This window comes from Lingula anatina, chromosome 4 (assembly GCF_051362555.1).
Source record: "Lingula anatina isolate TDL-2025a chromosome 4, LinAna3.0, whole genome shotgun sequence".
NCBI lineage: Eukaryota > Metazoa > Brachiopoda > Lingulata > Lingulida > Lingulidae > Lingula > Lingula anatina.
The window spans coordinates 5659909-5686002 of record NC_141770.1 but is presented as its reverse complement, the minus strand read 5'-3'; the positions used below and the strand labels follow the sequence as shown (position 1 = coordinate 5686002).

Genomic DNA, 26094 nt, shown 5'->3' with positions numbered 1-26094 from the left:
CAGAGCTGTTTGTCCCACCAGATGGAGCCACTGTTGTAGAGCTGTTTGTCCCACTAGATGGAGCCACTGTTGCAACATTACTTGAACGATGGGAGGACTGAGCTGGTTCAGAAGGGAGCAATGATTCCAAATAGCACACTCTCTGATTGAGGGTAACAAGAAGAATCTTCATCTGAAATGAAACCAATAATTGTATCACAAGAAATATTTACATTAAGAGTTTTTAAATGTTTATTCTACAGAATGCACACAAACACACACAATGGACAACATCTGTTCCAATTTATATTTAAAAACATTTGAAACACAGGCTCAGAGCTAGGGGGATCCACAATCTTATATTAACTTAGCCATGTTTTATAGTCTTGGGCTACATGACATCATGTGTAGTGAGCAGGTTGATGGCTTCATTGTGACAAAATGGACCAACTGGTCTAAAGGTAACAAAACTGAAGAAGCAGATATTTGTACTGTAACAAGGAGCAGTCGTGTAGAAAATTTCTCAGTCTGTACAAAACTTGACTCTTATTCAGCTTTCCTGGTTAATTTCATTAAAATCAACCCAGCATTAATATCTGTTTTACCAAAAAACCCAAAGTAAAAAAAAATCTGACCTATGCTTGTAGTTTGACATTTTTACACACTAAATTTGAAATAAAAGCACTATTTGACGCATATGAGACAAACATATGAGACGCATATGAGACAAACATCACCATAATACATGCAAAAATAAATAAATAAATTAAAAAAATCCAAACATGCCAACATCTTAGAGTGATAAATAATTTTTTCACACACCATTCAAGTTTCACCTCAACAACAATATGACACATAGCCTCATATAAAATCATGCCTCTTTAAAGATCTGCTTACCTCTCAAGTCTGTTCAAATACAAAGTAAAGGCCCCTTGGTGGCTATCCAACCTTCTGGGTGTTGGGCGATACTTCTTGTCAAGGATTTTATTGCAGTGTGAACATTTCAGCCAGACATGCTGTAAATATGTGGAATTATGATATATTGTCACTGATTGCAAACACAATTAAATTAACAAAATAACAGAAACACATTTTCAGTATCTACACCATATATCTATTAAACATTCTGAATAATGTCTTTTCTTGGCACAAAATAAAAAGAACAAAGTTTTGAAGTTTAAAGACAAACTTCCTTTGATTTAATAGTCAACAGCAATGAAAGATTGCAAACTAAAATGCCCACCTTCCAACATCTGGGGCTTTTGTTGAAGTAACCAGTTTGTGACCTGTTCACACTCTTTGGCTAACTATTGTCTATGCTGAAATGTGAAAATGTCAAAATAAATAAATAAATAGAAATAAAAAAACCACAAACACTATATGAAGTTTTTTTTATTAACCAAAGTGGTTAAACTCCTAACACAGAAGTACTTTGAGTAGACTGCACTAACATTTTGCCTCTTTTACATAAAGTACATTTAAAATAATATGTGCAACCAGCTTTCTCTCCATTTTTTAAGTGAAATACTTATCATAAAATCACTGCAATAAACTAAATATACACTTTTCAGAGCACATGCTCCCTTTTTTGCTGCTCTATTCTCCACCCCATGCACTTCTGCACATATAGTGTATTGAAGAATAACTACATCTTGACTTTCTTTGTCCTTTCAATATGCTCATAAAATAAAGCCCAAGTGCTGAGATTACTTCTGATTTGATGATCCTTACAGTGTACTCTTTACCCGTTAAAACTAGAGGATCAGAGAGGCGATACCGCCTCCGGATATTGTACCACCAGCTGGAGTAAGCGCATTCGTATGGACCCCCCCCCCCTCCTAAAAGGGACACCATCACCAGTCTGGTGTTTGACAAGCTCTATAAGATGCAATCAACAAGAGTTCTCAAAATATGCAAAAAAATATGACTAAAAATGATACAATCAAGCAGATTTTTGAATTGACTTGCATTTTCATACCCTTGATCACTCCTGTATTCTCTAGACAAAAGGCCTATTGGTTTTCCTTGAAATACGTTGTCAATGGTGCATATGTGCTGACAAAAGATAAAACCTAGGGGAAACAATGGGGACATCTCTGCTAGATTTAAAGATATGAGAGGCAAGAAAATATGCAAAGCTCAGTTCATGGTGAAAAAGTAGGTCAAAGGTCAATTTCAATATCATAGTATATGAATTTCTATTCAAGTTCAATAGCAACCATGGGCATTTCTTTGCCAATTTTGCAGATTTAAAGGCCAGAAAACATGCAAAAAGCAGTTCATCATAAAAAGTAGGTCAAAGGTCAATTTCAAGGTCACAGATTGCTAGTGTACTTCCTATTCAAGTTCAATAGTAACTATGGACCTATCTTTGTCAGTTTTGAAGATAAAGGTGAACGAAAATTTGCTAAGTTCAGTTCATAGTAAAAAGACGGTCAAAGGTCAATTTTAAGGTCACAGTAAATTGCCAGTATATGACTTCCTATTTAAGTTCAATAGTAACTATGGACCTATCTCTGCCAGTTTTGGAGATAAAAGGGAAAGAAAATCTGCAAAGTTCAATTCATGATGAAAAGTAGGTCAAAGGTCAATTTCAAGGTCCCACTTAGATTGCCAGTATATGACTTCCTATTCAAGTTCAATGGTAACTATGGACCTATCTCTGCCAGTTTTGGAGATAAAAGGGAACAAATATTTTCAAAGTTCAGTTCATGGTGAAAAGTAGGTTAAAGGTCAATTTTAAGGTCAAAATAAATTGCCTCTAATGACTTTCTATTCAAATTCAATAGTAACTATGGGCGTATCTTTGCCAGTTTTGGAGATAAAAGGGAACAAAAATTTGCAAAGTTCAGTTCATGGTAAAAAGTAGGTCAAAGGTCAAATTTAAGGTCATAGTAAATTGTCAGTATATGACTTCCTATTCAAGTTCAATAGTGACTATGGACCTATCTCTGTCAGTTTTGGGGATTAAAGGGAACGAAAATTGGCAAAGTTCAATTCATGGTGAAAAGTAGGTCAAAGGTCAATTTTAAGGTCACTGTTAAATTGCCAGTATGTGACTTCCTATTCAAGTTCAATAGTAACTATTGACCTATCTCTGCCAGTTTTGGAGATAAAAGGGAACAATAATTTGCAAAGTTCAGTTCATGGTGAAAAGTAGGTCAAAGGTCAATTTCAAGCTCACATCTAGATTGCAAGTAAATGACTTCCTATTCAACTTAAATAATAACTATTGACCTATCTCGGCCAGTTTTGGAGATATAAGGGACTAAATGTTACAATTCTGAGTTACAATAATGTGCCACCACAAAGTACTTTTTAATACAGCATAACACGAAAACCGTTTGGAATACAAAAAAACGGAGACCACTTCCAGTGTTGGGCTTTACATGCTCTACAAAATGCAAAAAAGAATGGGTCTCTAGCATTAACGGTTCCCGAATTAGAGACAGTTTTCAGTTTTGGAATCTTATGGCCGCTACTCCCAAGAAAATGCACCGATTGACCCCAAATTCATGGAGATGAAAGATGACCTGAAGGGTAACACTTTCCAATAATATTATTGGTTAAGTCTGTGTGGTGTCTGAATAACAGGGCAAATAATATTTTTTTTCTTAAAAAATTTCATTTTTTTAAAAATTTTGGCCCGTTTGACCTTGAAATAAAGGTCAAAGGTCAAATCCAAGGGCATATTTGAAATCTACACATATGACTTTTGGAAAGCTGTCTGTAGAAAATTTTCCCATAATTCCTTCCGTAGGGTAGATAATTGGCATTGAATTTTCAAAAATTTTGACAAGGGTGCATTTCAAGGAGCGTCACGCCCAGGTCAATGCACCGACTGAGACAAAAAAACCTGGGGGTTCAAGTTGAGGTTATATGTGACCTAAATCCAAGAGATGGGGACAGGGGTCCTTGCGGTCTAGGAGGAGAAGCGGTAACGGTGACTTGTATCCGGCGCCAGTACGCGGAGCCGGCGGAGCCGGACGAGACGGGTCGGGACTAAAACCATGAGTACCGCCAGCGTACACGCTGGTGGTACTAATAACACTTAAACAGTGGGAATTAGCAGCATTTGTGCAGTGTCCCACCCTGGCCCCTTAGAGTTAGGGTTAGGTTGGAGTTAAGGGTTAGTTTAGTACTAGTTAGTGTTAGAGGCCTGGGCTGACTGGACTTTAGATTTAGAGGTAAAATTGGGATTTGGGGGTGGGGGGGTAGATACTGCACAAGTATACCTGCATAATTACCAATGTCATTCCACATTCATAAATGGCACAATGCTGGATGGAAATTAAAAAGAAATCACCAAAAATATTAAAATATTTGATATTTGGGCAGGGGTTTGCTATTTTTGTGTTTAATCAGAACTTCCCAAATGATTTAGACATGTAACTGTCAGCTTGCACGGCACAGCACCTTTGCTCCATTTAATAGGGAACATACCTTAACAGGTTAACAGGAAATAGATAAATACAATGAACCTAACTTTGCACACTCTAATGATCGTTTCATGTTGAAAACAGCAGGTGAAAAGTTCTGTCATGAACAAAGGAAGTTCTCTCAAGTTCCATGCAGGATATTGTGCTATTCTCAGACACACTGACACATAACCTACTCTAGGTAGAAAACTTACAGCCAACTAGTAGACAAATCTTGACTGCTGACATCTTCAGATAATGCAAGAGCAAAATATCATCAAAGAAAAAGCCTGAGAAAGTAACACCTTGAAGATACTTAGATGTTCCATTATTTGCAATTATGGAGGCAGTAAACTATGTCAACATGGTTAAATTGGGTTTTTTATCGTGTGACCTGTTTTTTTGTATCTTTGAGCAGGCTCACAAAAGTCTGCAGTAAAACTGTCTTCACAATGATACAACTTATTCTAAGTAATGACCTGGGTAAATATAATCCCTATTAGCCTTATGCTAACGCAGCGATACAGAAACGGCGCGACTTTGCGACATTTCTTTGACCCATAAATTTCATTACTGTCTCATAAAAAACGATCGTAATGCGACCCAACATGAGGCCATTGTTGCATAAATAGCATCACCTTTGCGACCAGGAAATCAGAAAAATACGTATATAGTCAAATTTAATAAAAATCAAAAATGATCCAAACAGTTTAACAAAGTAAAAGTTGTTCAGTGAGTGCGCAGTTTCACCTGAAACTGAGTGGGACTCAACAGCCAATAACATCGCACCTTTCAGTTATAGCGCTTAGCAACGCTTGCGAATTCAGCTAATCATGCTTCTTCTTGCATTCATCGCAATTTTCCCCCTCGCACATGGCGGAGCCTGAGCAAAGTGACAGTGAAACTGAACCTCCTGACCAGCCGGCCGCTTGTTTGCCTCGGAAACGTGTCAAACGAGAGTTCAATGAAGCTTGGAAATCTAAATGGACATGGCTAGAACACAAAGACAACCATATGTTTTGCACACTATGTGTAAAAAGCCAAAAAAGAACGTTTTTACCGAAGGCTGTAGCAACTTCAGAACCACGACTTTGGAGCGGCATGCTTCAGCAGCTGACCATCGCCAGTCGGTTCAAGATGAAATCTCAAGGTCAACACTATCGAGACTGGTAAAAAATCAGTTTAGTGAGAACGACAGTGCCATAATCCATGCTCTACGAACAATATATTTCTTGGCAAAGCAGGACATACCAACATCCAAGTACCCAGATTTTGTTGATTTTTTGATACAGCAAGTATGCAGTGCTCTTGCGCCAGTCACAAAATACTACCAATCCTACACTATTACCAAAGACTTTCAAGAGAGTATATACGAAGTGATTCTCCGAGATATGAGAAAAAAGCTGACAGATGCAGACTATATCTCTGTGCTTTGTGATGAATCATGTGACATTACTAGAACAAAAAAACTGGGTGCGTATGCGAGGATATCATAAGACTGTAAACCAGAGACCATTTTCTTAGAGAATTGTGAAATACTGGATGGGAAAGCAGACACCATTGCAACATCTGTCAAAAATCTCGTGACAAAGTTTGAAGTGCCGCCTGATAAGGTAGTAGGACTAAGAAGTGACGGTGCATCGGTCAGTATTGCATAATATTATCAAGAAACAATAAATAAAAAACAATTGGTGTGAAGTTGATAAATAGAATAAATTAACTAATGTACTGGATATATAATATATTACAGGGAAACAATAAATGGAATAAATATTTGAAATTTCATTCATGAATTTTATTTAGTCAGGATTATAATTATTACTGTCAGTCTGTTATATTTATGAAAAATTCCAACATATTAAATAGTTTGGAAACTTTTTAATAATGAAAAAAATTAAGAGTTTGAATTTTTCTAAAATAATGGTTAGTTCATCAGATGTTGATTTGGAAAAATTAATTTCAATCTTTATCTCATCAGGTTATGACCGGAAAACACAATGGAGTCGGTACAAGACTAAAAAGAGAAATAAATCCACAGCTCATTCAACTGCACTGCATTGCTCACCAACTTGCATTCGTGTCTAGCCAAGCAGCCAATGGAGTGCCATATTTGAAGACCTACCAGGAGTTCATGACAAATATCAGTGAAAATTTACAAATGTTGATCACCATAAAACTAAATGGCCCCCTTTCTCAGGATTTTGACTTTAGAAGTGCTCTTGGTGTGTTTAAAGCAAAATGACAAAGGCATTTCTCATGAACATTGATGTATGAGACAATAATGACTTTGCGGTGTAATGACATTACATTACTTAATTGACATTACTACATTGACATGACATTAATAATGGCACTTCTGGCAATCTTGCCTAAGAATGTTTCAAGGAGCAAATTTTTTTTTTTAAGAATAAAACTTGTTTTATGGAAATAAAAAATGTTGTTTATGATGTGTCCCTTGTTTTGAACCTTGTGTCTCATATTTTCATGAAACAGGAGACACATGTCTCTCTTTTCACATAAAGTTTCTGAATCACTGTAGTAACACAGCTAAAGGACTGTATATGGCAAGCTATAAAATACAGGTAAGAAAGAGGATCCAATAGGAAATTGGCCAAATTTCCTATAGAAACCTATAGGATCTTAAAGGATCCTATAGGACTTTTTCGTAAGGGATATATATCAACGCTTCCGTCTTGGCCCTCTTGGGAGTTCAAACCCCTTAGTTACTAGCCAGTAACTACTTTAAGGACTCGTTCCCACTGAAACTATGGGTCAAAAACAAAAAGAGGAATATTTTTCTGTTAAACAGATTGCATTCAACGAGAGTCTAGGCGGATTTGGACCGATATATGAATACCGATTATTTCAAAGGGAATGAGCACTCAGTTTTATCTCTAGATCTATGTTTTTTCATACTACTAAAAAGTATAAGTACGCACTATAAACTTACATGCACTGTTGGGCAAATAAAAACACAAGTCATAACATGGTGAAGAAGCTTTTATGTAAGTAATTCTTATGAATAACTAAATGAATTAACTAACACTTGCTCAGCGACAAAAATACGAAATGATTGAAGAATGAAGATGGAGATAGTGGAGGTTACTTACAGCGCCCAAAGATCTAAGTCCACTCCAAGCCAACAGGACTTGGCGCCAATAATTGTGTTACACTTTGCACACTCGTAAACCATCCGTATACGACTGCTGCAATGGTTTTCATCGTTTTTGCTCGTGTTATCTGTAAACTGCAGCGGCGTCTGCTCTCACCGACTTCGCGCTTCCAAGTCCACCAGATTGAAGATTGTTTCGAAGTTTTGATACGTGATATAAAAGCAAAAATTGTTTTATAACAATGCATTTATGCTTAATATAATGCGGTTTATTCATGAAATTATTCTTATTTGCAGATTTCAATATGAGATTCAAACAAGATGAAAATATATAGCCGAGACAAATATTTTAACAAAATTCTAGCTCCACATGCCTGCTTTTATTTTCGCGGTACTGATAGTTGACATCCAAAAAATAAGGGTAGATGTCATTTTAATTTTATGGAACTGAAAGACAGAAGCCAATTAATGCAAAAAAGTTGTAAGTATGAAAAGCATTGCAAAATCAGGGCCCGACATTAACTGTCAGCGCCTGGTAGTCCAGTAGGGGTTCCAGTTGTCAAGGTTTGTTGCCAGAATTGTTAAAAAAGATTTTTTTTTTTTGAAAAATATGCCTGTTTGGCATATGTCCATTTTAGGCAATTGCCTTGGTTGCCAGGTTGCTTTCGAAAACCAGCATGATCAGTTTACATATAAGTAATTATTCTGTTTTTCGTGTTATTATTATTATTATTATTATTATTATTATTATTATTATTATTATTATTGTTTGCACAATTTTGGTGATGTTTGCCTCATATTTAAGTTAAAAACTGTACATATTTCTGTTTTACTTTTGAACTGAGTGGTTTTTGTTAAAAGACAAGTTGCCTCTGGAAATCTGCAGGATTGGATTACTTTTACAGTGATTTTTTTCCACAATTTTGGCAATTAATGTTTTCCTCCATAAGTACCAAACCAAGCGTTTTAATTAAGTCCTGTCATGTTATCCCCTACACAATTAATTCCTGCATCACCTAGTTTGAAATGAAATACAGTTGTCTTGTGGCAGAATCATGGAAGATCTTTTGTTTCCTTAATCTTCATAATACTTTTAGAATTAATGATTATTTGGATAAAGCCACTCAGGGAAATTAAGTCTGTAGCATTCACAACTTCAGAGTTACTTATACATATACATGAACTGTTATATTTCAGATCTTTTCTTTGCTCAAGTGACTCACCTGGTAAAATGATGTTATTAAAGGCAACTTGGACTGTTTCTTTGTAATTGCAGAATTAATGGGAGTGATAGGTGCATGCTTCAGCTGATTTAAAAGGAGATATTCAGCAAAATTGGGAACACAACCATTGGGCTCATGTAGCATCAAATTACTGTAACTTTTTCACTTGGAAGTTAAGGAGAATCACCAGTTTCTGTCAGGCAGTGCATGTGAAAGACTGAACCTGATAAAATTCTCTGATGCTGTAGTGAACCATGTTAATTGATACCGGACTTGAACTAGAAACAGTAACAGTAATTGATGTATTTGAAAGCCTACTCAGTACATATGTAGGTGACATTGGCACATACCAGTATTACAGGTACAATGAGGTAGAGGAGAGTGTAACACCTGTACAGAATCACTCACATGGTTAACATACCTATTCCAATGTAGAGTGAGCTGACAGACAAGTTAAATGAGATATAACATGATAGCAAAGTCAATACTACACCAACTGGTCCAACTAACCGGATGTTGCTTGCTGTCAATACATACATTGTACTTGTTTATGGAACAGGTGAAACCCACGAAGCAGCAGTTAAGGATTACAACATTGCATTCATTCATCTGTTAGAGAAAGCACACAAACCAACTACCAGAAGGACCACAGGAGATCAGTAAAGTGTCTGTGCAACAGGCTCTTGGAGACTTCATTCTTTGGCTTGAAAGAAAGAAGGAACACCTTTGTGCAGAGAAATTTGTGCTTATCGACCATAATGCCAAGTTCTTTGACATTAGACACATGATAAATTATTTTGTCAGATGTGACTTTATGGATAAATTCCACACAGTGAAGTGCTAGGCTTTTATTAAATTATATATATACATATACAAGAGCGAGTGCATGTAGGTTCAAATTTACAATCAAATCTTTATAAGTGCATACTTGCCATTGAGTATGATGCACACAAAACTTTTGCTCATGTGTCAACTTTTTAAGTTTCTTTTAGGTTAGATTGATATTTTTACAAAACCTACTGTAATGTGCAAAACAGACCAAGATTAATTGATTAATTTCAAAGAAACAACACTTTGGTCAAATATGATTTAAATACAGCAATAAAAACCTTTAAAAAAGTCATTGTGTGGGCCAACTGCTAAAAAGTCCACCCTACCGGAAGAATTGCAATTTACCCCAAGTGCTGAACACATCTTTCAAACACATTTTACCCTCCTTTCAAATCTTATTTTGCTGTGTACAAGCTTTGCTAACATTACTTGAGATTCAAATAGATAACGTGATAATTTCCATCTATTCATTTCCCCCATCTGTGATGATTTTCATGACGTACGAGCTTCACTATACATTACACAAGTGAGGTTCAAGGGAGGCTTTTTTCCTGAGACAGGTGTTGTAAACAGTGTCCAAAACCAGTAGTGTAAGTGGACTCAAACCAGTTACATGATCATATGATTTAGTCCTATTTTATTGTAAAAAGTATAAAAACATATCGTGTTGCAAGACTGGTTTATGAAGATAATTTTTTTTTAATCACCTTATGCCATCAAGATCCCCACTATTTGAAATCTCTGATATGAACATTGCTTCTTGTCAGCCTTATTTTATTATAGGCAATGTAATTTGCATATAAGTGCAAAATACATTTTTATATACAGACACGAGTATCTTTATATATTCTGATCGGTCTGTTTGTCTGTGTCATGGCTGTCGCTATCACTGTTCGACACAGGACGTCCACCCCATAACTTTCAAATGTGGGACACTTTGTAGGGAGACAGAAGAGAAAAAATTATGAAACTACCAAAGCAATGTTTGCATTAATATAAACCATATTGCAAACTTTTAGACCAGCTCAAAACTCACTTCCCCCATTTCACCATGCAAAGCTTTGCAAACAAAATATTTCATCCGTCTCTCCCCAAAATGTTGCAGACCTTGTTAACTGTTCAGGGCCCCCTAACTCGAAAGCATTGCTTATTGCAAATAGCGATATCACATAGAGGCTACAATGTATTATATGGGGTGAGTTATGGAATGGAGATGCTTGCGCTCAGTCGCAATACGCGATACTTTCGAGTTACGGGGCCCAGCTCCTGGGAAGTGTGGAATTTCCAGTGTGTGGTGGAACAAGATTACGGAACTGGCAAACGAGCGTTAGGACTCGCAGTGTTGAGGGGGAGAGGGTGGTGTTAAACACCTGTCAACATATGAGCTACCTTTAGTGATTCAAATTTTGCATTTAAATGGTATCTGCTGCTTGAAACAAATTTGCTTGGTATGGAACATTCTGAATTATTTTGCTGATTAGGTTGGACATATAGGAGTGATTAATGGCTCCATGGCATGGAATGGTTATTCCCTGTCATTTTTATCATTATGTATATTATTGTCCATACTGGGTCATGTCGACACTCCTTCACACTGATATTCCCCCTGGTAAATTTTTGCATTATACACATCTCACACCAATAGATCCCACATCAGTACGTCCCTTTAAAATTACCATAGTGTGCACACTGTTACACTGTTACTTGTTGCATACCAGCATGTTTAAGCTACTTCCCTGCATCATCACTCCTATGCAATTTTTATATTATCGATAGTTTTCTCATCAAGATTATGCACAGAGATTCCATGCACAGATAGATAGATCCTGCTGGAATGATAACTTTTATTCTGAACACAGCCATAGTCTGTTCGAAGTTTTCATTGATCACATAAACCCAATACACAATTGTATTCAACTGTTAAACATACATGTGTATGTAGATCAAAAATCCACGACTGTCTCAATTTTACATCCACATTAAATTTTTACAATGTCTATACATAATGTAAGGAGCCTAAATTGTAACGTATCTTCTGTTAACATATGTTCTGGGGCATACAATTTTAATTTTTATATTGTGTTCCTCTTAGATGATTACAGTTGTTAATGTTCATTTGTACAAATTTTTTCTGAAAATTTGATTGTATTGACCAAGTTAACATTTTATAACTTTATTTATTGAAAATGTATAAGTGTACCAGTCTTGGCAGAAACAAGTCTTGTCAATTCTTCTGTCTCCTTTTCTAGGTGACCCTTTCAATACAGTGGGCAGGTCTCTTGGTGAATTACTTGTGCAGTTTTGGCTAATTCCTGTAGAAAAAACAGGCAGTGAAAGACAGCAGCGCAGCAATAGCAGCACAGTCTCATCCAGTGGAACAATACATGAAATGTGGCACGATTAAGGACGTTGTCAAATGAAATGCCAACAGCCTGATTCCCTGAATCCCATTTTAAAGAGAACTGTATGTTGTATTGTCATGAGAAGTCTGAAAGGGGTATATATTGTTTTCCAGATGACAATTATAGTTAATTTGCCACCTTTTCTTCACAAATCATCAAATTACCAATTTCACAAATATTGGGCTAGATTTGACAAAAAAAAATTAACGTTTAACTATTTTTAACCTTGAAATTTGACAACCTTTCTATGTAATTTTCAGTTTTCTCAAATATATTGTCCAAAAACTGACTTTCATTACACGCAATCAACAGATAACCTCACCCCAGATTTTTATTCTTGTTAAACATCATTTGTACAAATTTCATGAAAATTTGGATAGATTTGACAAAATTATTAACATTTAACTATTTTTAGCCTTGAAATTTGCCTGTGTTTCAACAAATTTTTCGGTTTTCTGAAATATATTGCCCAAAAAATCACTTTCATCATACACAGTCAACTGATAAGCTTATCTCAGATTTTTACAGTAGTAAACCTTCATTTGTAGAAATTTCACAAAAATTTGGGTAGATTTGACAAAATTATTAACATTTAACTATTTTTAACCTTGAAATTTGTCAACCTTTCTATGTAATTTTCAGTTTTCTCAAATATATTGTCCAAAAACTCACTTTCATTACACACAATCAACAAATAACCTTACCCCAGATTTTCATTCTTGTTAAGCATCATTTGTACAAATTTCATGAAAATTTGGGTAGATTTCACAAAATTATTCAGATTTAACTATTTTCATCCTTCATATTTGCCAGTCTTTCCAATGTAACTTTCAGTTTTGTCAAATAAATTGCCCAAAAAGTTACTTTCATCAAACACAGTACACTGATAAGCTTATCTCAGATTTTGACAGTATTTAACCTTCATATGTAAAAATTTCACAAAAATTGCATTAGATTTGACGAAATTATAAATGTTTAACTATTTATTATCCATGGGATTTGCCAGTCTTTCAACAGTCTTGAGATCTTTTTTCCAAAGAATCACTTTGGTTACACACAGTCAACTGTTAGGATTATTTCAGAAAATTACAGTCAATTAACTTAATTTCTATAAATAAGAATAAAAATTTAGTTGCTTTGACCAAGTTAGAATTTTATAACCTAATTTATTTTTATTATAAAAGTATAAATGTACCTAGTCTGGGCAGAAACAAGTGTGACCACCTGTGACAGGTGATTCACCACAACACTTGTCTCTGCCAAATCTGTTTGGACACTTGATAGTACACCATTGTTAGATTTTTTTAAAACTTGGCTCTGCTCATCTGTAAGGCTTTTGTCTTTCATAAAATAATATTAGTCTCATCACAAATCAATTCTTATGTCTCCTTTTCTAGGTGACCCTTTCAATACAGTGGGGAGGCCCCTTGGTGAACTGACTCTACCTGTGCAGTCATGGCTATAGAAAAAGCAGGCAGTGAAAGACAGCAGCAAGAACAGTGTTCTATCTCATCCTTGTGTACAGTATATGATATGTGGCAAGATTAAGGATGATTGTCAAATGGTGTACCAACAGCCTGATTCCACAAACTCATTGTAAAGAAGAATCTGCAGGTGGTATTGGTTGTTATTGAAAGTCTTAAAAGAGTATTTATTGTTTTCCATATGACAATTTTAGGTAATTTTCCACATTTTACACAAACACAAATCATCAAATTATAAATTTCACTAAAATTGGGCCAGATTTGAGAAAATTATAAACGTTTAACTATTTTCAGCCATGTTATTGCAGTTTTTTTGATGTATTTCTCGGTTTTCTCAAATACATTGTCCAAAAAGCCACTTTCATCACACAAAGTTAACTGATAAGCTTATCTCAGATTTTTACAGTAATTAACTTCCACTTTTTGAAATTTCACCAAAATTGGACTAGATTTATTAAAATTATCATCCTTCAAATTTGCCAAACTTTCCAATGTATTTTTTGGTTTTCTCCAATATATTCTCTGCAAAAAATATCACTTTCATTACACCCAGTCAATTTTCAGGCTTATCTCAGATTTTTACAGTAGTTAACCTTCATTTGTAGAAATTTCACAAAATTTTGGATAGATTTGACAAAATTATTAACGTTTAACTATTTTCATCCTTGAAATTTGCCTGTGTTTTCAATGTAACTTTCAGTTTTGTCAAATAAATTGCCCAAAAAATCAGTTTCATCAGACATAGGCAACTGATAAGCTTATATCAGATTTTGACAGTAGTTAACCTTTGTTTGTAGAAAGTTTACAAAAATTTGGGTAGATTTGACAAAATTATTAACATTTAACTATTTTCAAGCTTGAAATTTGCCTAACTTTTCTATGTAATTTTCAGTTTTCTCAAATATATTGACCAAAAACTCACTTTCCTTACACGCAATCAACAGATAACCTCACCCCACATTTTTATTCTTGTTAAGCATCATTTGTACAAATTTCATGAAAATTTGGGTAGATTTGACAAAATTATTAACGTTTAACTATTTTTAACCTTGAAATTTGCCTGTGTTTTCAATGTATTTTTCGGTTTTCAGAAATATATTGCCCAAAAAATCAGTTTCATCAGACATAGGCAACTGATAAGCTTATATCAGATTTTTACAGTAGTTAACCTTTGTTTGTAGAAATTTCACAAAAATGTGTATAGATTTGACAAAATTGTTAACGTTTAACTATTTTCAAGCTTGAAATTTGCCTAACTTTTCTATGTAATTTTCAGTTTTCTCAAATATATTGACCAAAAACTCACTTTCCTTACACGCAATCAACAGATAACCTCACCCCAGATTTTTATTCTTGTTAAGCATCATTTGTTCAAATTTCATGAAAATTTGGATAGATTTGACAAAATTATTAACGTTTAACTATTTTTAACCTTGAAATTTGCCTGTGTTTTCAATGTAACTTTCAGTTTTGTCAAATAAATTGCCCAAAAAATCAGTTTCATCAGACATAGGCAACTAATAATCTTATATCAGATTTTTACAGTAGTTAACCTTTGTTTGTAGAAATTTTACAAAAATTTGGGTAGATTTGACAAAATTATTAACATTTAACTATTTTCAAGCTTGAAATTTGCCTAACTTTTCTATGTAATTTTCAGTTTTCTCAAATATATTGACCAAAAACTCACTTTCCTTACACGCAATCAACAGATAACCTCACCCCACATTTTTATTCTTGTTAAGCATCATTTGTACAAATTTCATGAAAATTTGGGTAGATTTGACAAAATTATTAACGTTTAACTATTTTTAACCTTGAAATTTGCCTGTGTTTTCAATGTATTTTTCGGTTTTCAGAAATATATTGCCCAAAAAATCAGTTTCATCAGACATAGGCAACTGATAAGCTTATATCAGATTTTTACAGTAGTTAACCTTTGTTTGTAGAAATTTCACAAAAATGTGTATAGATTTGACAAAATTGTTAACGTTTAACTATTTTCAAGCTTGAAATTTGCCTAACTTTTCTATGTAATTTTCAGTTTTCTCAAATATATTGACCAAAAACTCACTTTCCTTACACGCAATCAACAGATAACCTCACCCCAGATTTTTATTCTTGTTAAGCATCATTTGTTCAAATTTCATGAAAATTTGGATAGATTTGACAAAATTATTAACGTTTAACTATTTTTAACCTTGAAATTTGCCTGTGTTTTCAATGTAACTTTCAGTTTTGTCAAATAAATTGCCCAAAAAATCAGTTTCATCAGACATAGGCAACTAATAAGCTTATATCAGATTTTTACAGTAGTTAACCTTTGTTTGTAGAAATTTTACAAAAATTTGGGTAGATTTGACAAAATTATTAACATTTAACTATTTTCAAGCTTGAAATTTGCCTAACTTTTCTATGTAATTTTCAGTTTTCTCAAATATATTGACCAAAAACTCACTTTCCATACACGCAATCAACAGATAACCTCACCCCACATTTTTATTCTTGTTAAGCATCATTTGTACAAATTTCATGAAAATTTGGGTAGATTTGACAAAATTATTAACGTTTAACTATTTTTAACCTTGAAATTTGCCTGTGTTTTCAATGTATTTTTCGGTTTTCAGAAATATATTGCCCAAAAAATCAGTTTCATCAGACATAGGCAACTAATAAGCTTATATCAGATTTTGACAGAAGTTAACCTTTGTTTGTAGAAATTTTACAAAAATTTGGGTAGATTTGACAAAATTATTAACATTTAACTATTTTCAAGCTTGAAATTTGCCTAACTTTTCTATGTAATTTTCAGTTTTCTCAAATATATTGACCAAAAACTCACTTTCCATACACGCAATCAACAGATAACCTCACCCCAGATTTTTATTCTTGTTAAGCATCATTTGTACAAATTTCATGAAAATTTGGGTAGATTTGACAAAATTATTAACGTTTAACTATTTTTAACCTTGAAATTTGCCTGTGTTTTCAATGTATTTTTCGGTTTTCAGAAATATATTGCCCAAAAAATCAGTTTCATCAGACATAGGCAACTGATAAGCTTATATCAGATTTTTACAGTAGTTAACCTTTGTTTGTAGAAATTTCACAAAAATGTGTATAGATTTGACAAAATTGTTAACGTTTAACTATTTTCAAGCTTGAAATTTGCCTAACTTTTCTATGTAATTTTCAGTTTTCTCAAATATATTGACCAAAAACTCACTTTCCTTACACGCAATCAACAGATAACCTCACCCCAGATTTTTATTCTTGTTAAGCATCATTTGTTCAAATTTCATGAAAATTTTGATAGATTTGACAAAATTATTAACGTTTAACTATTTTTAACCTTGAAATTTGCCTGTGTTTTCAATGTAACTTTCAGTTTTGTCAAATAAATTGCCCAAAAAATCAGTTTCATCAGACATAGGCAACTAATAAGCTTATATCAGATTTTGACAGTAGTTAACCTTTGTTTGTAGAAATTTTACAAAAATTTGGGTAGATTTGACAAAATTATTAACATTTAACTATTTTCAAGCTTGAAATTTGCCTAACTTTTCTATGTAATTTTCAGTTTTCTCAAATATATTGACCAAAAACTCACTTTCCTTACACGCAATCAACAGATAACCTCACCCCAGATTTTCATTCTTGTTAAGCATCATTTGTACAAATTTCATGAAAATTTGGGTAGATTTGACAAAATTATTAACGTTTAACTATTTTCATCCTTGAAATTTGCCTGTGTTTTCAATGTAACTTTCAGTTTTGTCAAATAAATTGCCCCAAAAATCACTTTCATCAAACACAGTACACTGATAAGCTTATCTCAGATTTTGACAGTAGTTAACCTTTGTTTGTAGAAATTGCACAAAAATTTGGGTAGATTTGACAAAATTATTAACATTTAACTATTTTCAAGCTTGAAATTTGCCTAACTTTTCTATGTAATTTTCAGTTTTCTCAAATATATTGACCAAAAACTCACTTTCCATACACGCAATCAACAGATAACCTCACCCCAGATTTTTATTCTTGTTAAGCATCATTTGTACAAATTTCATGAAAATTTGGGTAGATTTGACAAAATTATTAACGTTTAACTATTTTTAACCTTGAAATTTGCCTGTGTTTTCAATGTAACTTTCAGTTTTGTCAAATAAATTGCCCAAAAAATCAGTTTCATCAGACATAGGCAACTGATAAGCTTATATCAGATTTTGACAGTAGTTAACCTTTGTTTGTAGAAATTGCACAAAAATTTGGGTAGATTTGACAAAATTATTAACATTTAACTATTTTCAAGCTTGAAATTTGCCTAACTTTTCTATGTAATTTTCAGTTTTCTCAAATATATTGACCAAAAACTCACTTTCCTTACACGCAATCAACAGATAACCTCACCCCAGATTTTCATTCTTGTTAAGCATCATTTGTTCAAATTTCATGAAAATTTGGATAGATTTGACAAAATTATTAACGTTTAACTATTTTTAACCTTGAAATTTGCCTGTGTTTTCAATGTAACTTTCAGTTTTGTCAAATAAATTGCCCAAAAAATCAGTTTCATCAGACATAGGCAACTGATAAGCTTATATCAGATTTTGACAGTAGTTAACCTTTGTTTGTAGAAATTGCACAAAAATTTGGGTAGATTTGACAAAATTGTTAACGTTTAACTATTTTCAAGCTTGAAATTTGCCTAACTTTTCTATGTAATTTTCAGTTTTCTCAAATATATTGACCAAAAACTCACTTTCCTTACACGCAATCAACAGATAACCTCACCCCAGATTTTTATTCTTGTTAAGCATCATTTGTTCAAATTTCATGAAAATTTGGATAGATTTGACAAAATTATTAACGTTTAACTATTTTTAACCTTGAAATTTGCCTGTGTTTTCAATGTAACTTTCAGTTTTGTCAAATAAATTGCCCAAAAAATCAGTTTCATCAGACATAGGCAACTGATAAGCTTATATCAGATTTTGACAGTAGTTAACCTTTGTTTGTAGAAATTGCACAAAAATTTGGGTAGATTTGACAAAATTATTAACATTTAACTATTTTCAAGCTTGAAATTTGCCTAACTTTTCTATTTTCAACAATTTTCAGTTTTCTCAAATATATTGACCAAAAACTCACTTTCCTTACACGCAATCAACAGATAACCTCACCCCAGATTTTCATTCTTGTTAAGCATCATTTGTACAAATTTCATGAAAATTTGGGTAGATTTGACAAAATTATTAACGTTTAACTATTTTTAACCTTGAAATTTGCCTGTGTTTTCAATGTAACTTTCAGTTTTGTCAAATAAATTGCCCAAAAAATCAGTTTCATCAGACATAGGCAACTGATAAGCTTATATCAGATTTTGACAGTAGTTAACCTTTGTTTGTAGAAATTGCACAAAAATTTGGGTAGATTTGACAAAATTATTAACATTTAACTATTTTCAAGCTTGAAATTTGCCTAACTTTTCTATGTAATTTTCAGTTTTCTCAAATATATTGACCAAAAACTCACTTTCCTTACACGCAATCAACAGATAACCTCACCCCAGATTTTCATTCTTGTTAAGCATCATTTGTACAAATTTCATGAAAATTTGGGTAGATTTGACAAAATTATTAACGTTTAACTATTTTCATCCTTGAAATTTGCCTGTGTTTTCAATGTAACTTTCAGTTTTGTCAAATAAATTGCCCCAAAAATCACTTTCATCAAACACAGTACACTGATAAGCTTATCTCAGATTTTGACAGTATTTAACCTTTATATGTACAAATTTCACAAAAAATTGCATTAGATTTGACGAAATTGTTCTATCTCATCCTTGTGTACAGTATATGATATGTGGCAAGATTAAGGATGATTGTCAAATGGTGTACCAACAGCCTGATTCCACAAACTCATTGTAAAGAAGAATCTGCAGGTGGTATTGGTTGTTATTGAAAGTCTTAAAAGAGTATTTATTGTTTTCCATATGACAATTTTAGGTAATTTTCCACATTTTACACAAACACAAATCATCAAATTATAAATTTCACTAAAATTGGGCCAGATTTGAGAAAATTATAAACGTTTAACTATTTTCAGCCATGTTATTGCAGTTTTTTTGATGTATTTCTCGGTTTTCTCAAATACATTGTCCAAAAAGCCACTTTCATCACACAAAGTTAACTGATAAGCTTATCTCAGATTTTTACAGTAATTAACTTCCACTTTTTGAAATTTCACCAAAATTGGACTAGATTTATTAAAATTATCATCCTTCAAATTTGCCAAACTTTCCAATGTATTTTTTGGTTTTCTCCAATATATTCTCTGCAAAAAATATCACTTTCATTACACCCAGTCAATTTTCAGGCTTATCTCAGATTTTTACAGTAGTTAACCTTCATTTGTAGAAATTTCACAAAATTTTGGATAGATTTGACAAAATTATTAACGTTTAACTATTTTCATCCTTGAAATTTGCCTGTGTTTTCAATGTAACTTTCAGTTTTGTCAAATAAATTGCCCAAAAAATCAGTTTCATCAGACATAGGCAACTGATAAGCTTATATCAGATTTTGACAGTAGTTAACCTTTGTTTGTAGAAATTTTACAAAAATTTGGGTAGATTTGACAAAATTATTAACATTTAACTATTTTCAAGCTTGAAATTTGCCTAACTTTTCTATGTAATTTTCAGTTTTCTCAAATATATTGACCAAAAACTCACTTTCCTTACACGCAATCAACAGATAACCTCACCCCAGATTTTTATTCTTGTTAAGCATCATTTGTACAAATTTCATGAAAATTTGGGTAGATTTGACAAAATTATTAACGTTTAACTATTTTTAACCTTGAAATTTGCCTGTGTTTTCAATGTATTTTTCGGTTTTCAGAAATATATTGCCCAAAAAATCAGTGTCATCAGACATAGGCAACTGATAAGCTTATATCAGATTTTGACAGTAGTTAACCTTTGTTTGTAGAAATTTCACAAAAATGTGGATAGATTTGACAAAATTGTTAACGTTTAACTATTTTCAAGCTTGAAATTTGCCTAACTTTTCTATGTAATTTTCAGTTTTCTCAAATATATTGACCAAAAACTCACTTTCCTTACACGCAATCAACAGATAACCTCACCCCAGATTTTTATTCTTGTTAAGCATCATTTGTTCAAATTTCATGAAAATTTGGATAGATTTGACAAAATTATTAACGTTTAACTATTTTTAACCTTGAAATTTGCCTGTGTTTTCAATGTAACTTTCAGTTTTGTCAAATAAATTGCCCAAAAAATCAGTTTCATCAGACATAGGCAACTGATAAGCTTATATCAGATTTTGACAGTAGTTAACCTTTGTTTGTAGAAATTGCACAAAAATTTGGGTAGATTTGACAAAATTATTAACATTTAACTATTTTCAAGCTTGAAATTTGCCTAACTTTTCTATGTAATTTTCAGTTTTCTCAAATATATTGACCAAAAACTCACTTTCCTTACACGCAATCAACAGATAACCTCACCCCAGATTTTCATTCTTGTTAAGCATCATTTGTACAAATTTCATGAAAATTTGGGTAGATTTGACAAAATTATTAACGTTTAACTATTTTTAACCTTGAAATTTGCCTGTGTTTTCAATGTAACTTTCAGTTTTGTCAAATAAATTGCCCAAAAAATCAGTTTCATCAGACATAGGCAACTGATAAGCTTATATCAGATTTTGACAGTAGTTAACCTTTGTTTGTAGAAATTGCACAAAAATTTGGGTAGATTTGACAAAATTATTAACATTTAACTATTTTCAAGCTTGAAATTTGCCTAACTTTTCTATGTAATTTTCAGTTTTCTCAAATATATTGACCAAAAACTCACTTTCCTTACACGCAATCAACAGATAACCTCACCCCAGATTTTCATTCTTGTTAAGCATCATTTGTACAAATTTCATGAAAATTTGGGTAGATTTGACAAAATTATTAACGTTTAACTATTTTCATCCTTGAAATTTGCCTGTGTTTTCAATGTAACTTTCAGTTTTGTCAAATAAATTGCCCCAAAAATCACTTTCATCAAACACAGTACACTGATAAGCTTATCTCAGATTTTGACAGTATTTAACCTTTATATGTACAAATTTCACAAAAAATTGCATTAGATTTGACGAAATTGTTCTATCTCATCCTTGTGTACAGTATATGATATGTGGCAAGATTAAGGATGATTGTCAAATGGTGTACCAACAGCCTGATTCCACAAACTCATTGTAAAGAAGAATCTGCAGGTGGTATTGGTTGTTATTGAAAGTCTTAAAAGAGTATTTATTGTTTTCCATATGACAATTTTAGGTAATTTTCCACATTTTACACAAACACAAATCATCAAATTATAAATTTCACTAAAATTGGGCCAGATTTGAGAAAATTATAAACGTTTAACTATTTTCAGCCATGTTATTGCAGTTTTTTTGATGTATTTCTCGGTTTTCTCAAATACATTGTCCAAAAAGCCACTTTCATCACACAAAGTTAACTGATAAGCTTATCTCAGATTTTTACAGTAATTAACTTCCACTTTTTGAAATTTCACCAAAATTGGACTAGATTTATTAAAATTATCATCCTTCAAATTTGCCAAACTTTCCAATGTATTTTTTGGTTTTCTCCAATATATTCTCTGCAAAAAATATCACTTTCATTACACCCAGTCAATTTTCAGGCTTATCTCAGATTTTTACAGTAGTTAACCTTCATTTGTAGAAATTTCACAAAATTTTGGATAGATTTGACAAAATTATTAACGTTTAACTATTTTCATCCTTGAAATTTGCCTGTGTTTTCAATGTAACTTTCAGTTTTGTCAAATAAATTGCCCAAAAAATCAGTTTCATCAGACATAGGCAACTGATAAGCTTATATCAGATTTTGACAGTAGTTAACCTTTGTTTGTAGAAATTTTACAAAAATTTGGGTAGATTTGACAAAATTATTAACATTTAACTATTTTCAAGCTTGAAATTTGCCTAACTTTTCTATGTAATTTTCAGTTTTCTCAAATATATTGACCAAAAACTCACTTTCCTTACACGCAATCAACAGATAACCTCACCCCAGATTTTTATTCTTGTTAAGCATCATTTGTACAAATTTCATGAAAATTTGGGTAGATTTGACAAAATTATTAACGTTTAACTATTTTTAACCTTGAAATTTGCCTGTGTTTTCAATGTATTTTTCGGTTTTCAGAAATATATTGCCCAAAAAATCAGTGTCATCAGACATAGGCAACTGATAAGCTTATATCAGATTTTGACAGTAGTTAACCTTTGTTTGTAGAAATTTCACAAAAATGTGGATAGATTTGACAAAATTGTTAACGTTTAACTATTTTCAAGCTTGAAATTTGCCTAACTTTTCTATGTAATTTTCAGTTTTCTCAAATATATTGACCAAAAACTCACTTTCCTTACACGCAATCAACAGATAACCTCACCCCAGATTTTTATTCTTGTTAAGCATCATTTGTTCAAATTTCATGAAAATTTGGATAGATTTGACAAAATTATTAACGTTTAACTATTTTTAACCTTGAAATTTGCCTGTGTTTTCAATGTAACTTTCAGTTTTGTCAAATAAATTGCCCAAAAAATCAGTTTCATCAGACATAGGCAACTGATAAGCTTATATCAGATTTTGACAGTAGTTAACCTTTGTTTGTAGAAATTGCACAAAAATTTGGGTAGATTTGACAAAATTATTAACATTTAACTATTTTCAAGCTTGAAATTTGCCTAACTTTTCTATGTAATTTTCAGTTTTCTCAAATATATTGACCAAAAACTCACTTTCCTTACACGCAATCAACAGATAACCTCACCCCAGATTTTCATTCTTGTTAAGCATCATTTGTACAAATTTCATGAAAATTTGGGTAGATTTGACAAAATTATTAACGTTTAACTATTTTCATCCTTGAAATTTGCCTGTGTTTTCAATGTAACTTTCAGTTTTGTCAAATAAATTGCCCAAAAAATCAGTTTCATCAGACATAGGCAACTGATAAGCTTATATCAGATTTTGACAGTAGTTAACCTTTGTTTGTAGAAATTTTACAAAAATTTGGGTAGATTTGACAAAATTATTAACATTTAACTATTTTCAAGCTTGAAATTTGCCTAACTTTTCTATGTAATTTTCAGTTTTCTCAAATATATTGACCAAAAACTCACTTTCCTTACACGCAATCAACAGATAACCTCACCCCAGATTTTTATTCTTGTTAAGCATCATTTGTACAAATTTCATGAAAATTTGGGTAGATTTGACAAAATTATTAACGTTTAACTATTTTTAACCTTGAAATTTGCCTGTGTTTTCAATGTATTTTTCGGTTTTCAGAAATATATTGCCCAAAAAATCAGTGTCATCAGACATAGGCAACTGATAAGCTTATATCAGATTTTGACAGTAGTTAACCTTTGTTTGTAGAAATTTCACAAAAATGTGGATAGATTTGACAAAATTGTTAACGTTTAACTATTTTCAAGCTTGAAATTTGCCTAACTTTTCTATGTAATTTTCAGTTTTCTCAAATATATTGACCAAAAACTCACTTTCCTTACACGCAATCAACAGATAACCTCACCCCAGATTTTTATTCTTGTTAAGCATCATTTGTTCAAATTTCATGAAAATTTGGATAGATTTGACAAAATTATTAACGTTTAACTATTTTTAACCTTGAAATTTGCCTGTGTTTTCAATGTAACTTTCAGTTTTGTCAAATAAATTGCCCAAAAAATCAGTTTCATCAGACATAGGCAACTGATAAGCTTATATCAGATTTTGACAGTAGTTAACCTTTGTTTGTAGAAATTGCACAAAAATTTGGGTAGATTTGACAAAATTATTAACATTTAACTATTTTCAAGCTTGAAATTTGCCTAACTTTTCTATGTAATTTTCAGTTTTCTCAAATATATTGACCAAAAACTCACTTTCCTTACACGCAATCAACAGATAACCTCACCCCAGATTTTCATTCTTGTTAAGCATCATTTGTACAAATTTCATGAAAATTTGGGTAGATTTGACAAAATTATTAACGTTTAACTATTTTTAACCTTGAAATTTGCCTGTGTTTTCAATGTATTTTTCGGTTTTCAGAAATATATTGCCCAAAAAATCAGTTTCATCAGACATAGGCAACTAATAAGCTTATATCAGATTTTGACAGAAGTTAACCTTTGTTTGTAGAAATTTTACAAAAATTTGGGTAGATTTGACAAAATTATTAACATTTAACTATTTTCAAGCTTGAAATTTGCCTAACTTTTCTATGTAATTTTCAGTTTTCTCAAATATATTGACCAAAAACTCACTTTCCATACACGCAATCAACAGATAACCTCACCCCAGATTTTTATTCTTGTTAAGCATCATTTGTACAAATTCCATGAAAATTTGGGTAGATTTGACAAAATTATTAACGTTTAACTATTTTTAACCTTGAAATTTGCCTGTGTTTTCAATGTAACTTTCAGTTTTGTCAAATAAATTACCCCAAAAATCACTTTCATCAGACATAGGCAACTGATAAGCTTATATCAGATTTTGACAGTAGTTAACCTTTGTTTGTAGAAATTGCACAAAAATTTGGGTAGATTTGACAAAATTATTAACATTTAACTATTTTCAAGCTTGAAATTTGCCTAACTTTTCTATGTAATTTTCAGTTTTCTCAAATATATTGACCAAAAACTCACTTTCCTTACACGCAATCAACAGATAACCTCACCCCAGATTTTCATTCTTGTTAAGCATCATTTGTACAAATTTCATGAAAATTTGGGTAGATTTGACAAAATTATTAACGTTTAACTATTTTCATCCTTGAAATTTGCCTGTGTTTTCAATGTAACTTTCAGTTTTGTCAAATAAATTGCCCCAAAAATCACTTTCATCAAACACAGTACACTGATAAGCTTATCTCAGATTTTGACAGTATTTAACCTTTATATGTACAAATTTCACAAAAAATTGCATTAGATTTGACGAAATTATAAATGTTTAACTATTTATTATCCATGGGATTTGCCAGTCTTTCAACAGTCTTGAGATCTTTTTTCCAAAGAATCACTTTGGTTACACACAGTCAACTGTTAGGATTATTTCAGAAAATTACAGTCAATTAACTTAATTTCTATAAATTAGAATAAAAATTTAGTTGCTTTGACCAAGTTAGAATTTTATAACTTTATTTATTTTTATTATAAAATTATAAATGTACCTAGTCTGGGCAGAAACAAGTGTGACCACCTGTGACAGGTGATTCACCACAACACTTGTCTCTGCCAAATCTGTTTGGACACTTGATAGTACACCATAGTTAGATTTTTTTAAAACTTGGCTCTGCTCATCTGTAAGGCTTTTGTCTTTCATAAAATAATATTAGTCTCATCACAAATCAATTCTTATGTCTCCTTTTCTAGGTGACCCTTTCAATACAGTGGGGAGGCCCCTTGGTGAACTGACTCTACCTGTGCAGTCATGGCTATAGAAAAAGCAGGCAGTGAAAGACAGCAGCAAGAACAGTGTTCTATCTCATCCTTGTGTACAGTATATGATATGTGG

The 26094-nt window shown here is 32.3% G+C and overlaps 2 long non-coding RNA genes across 3 annotated transcripts; one reads left to right on the top strand and one right to left on the bottom strand.

Moving 5' to 3' along the window:
• LOC106150649 (uncharacterized) lies at positions 1-7677 on the bottom strand. Its single transcript, XR_001237151.2, has 4 exons — positions 7508-7677; positions 1223-1298; positions 877-995; positions 1-172 (listed from the first exon to the last, which is right to left on the bottom strand). It is a non-coding gene; the product is annotated as an uncharacterized LOC106150649 (long non-coding RNA).
• Positions 7678-7717: 40 nt separating this feature from the next.
• On the top strand, positions 7718-9855 carry LOC147762131 (uncharacterized). 2 transcript variants are annotated; one of them, XR_015333989.1, is made up of 2 exons: positions 7718-8073; positions 8786-9855. It is a non-coding gene; the product is annotated as an uncharacterized LOC147762131 (long non-coding RNA). The 2 variants fall into 2 exon arrangements; XR_015333988.1 differs by having other exon boundaries at positions 8707-9855.
• Positions 9856-26094: the final 16239 nt, after the last annotated feature.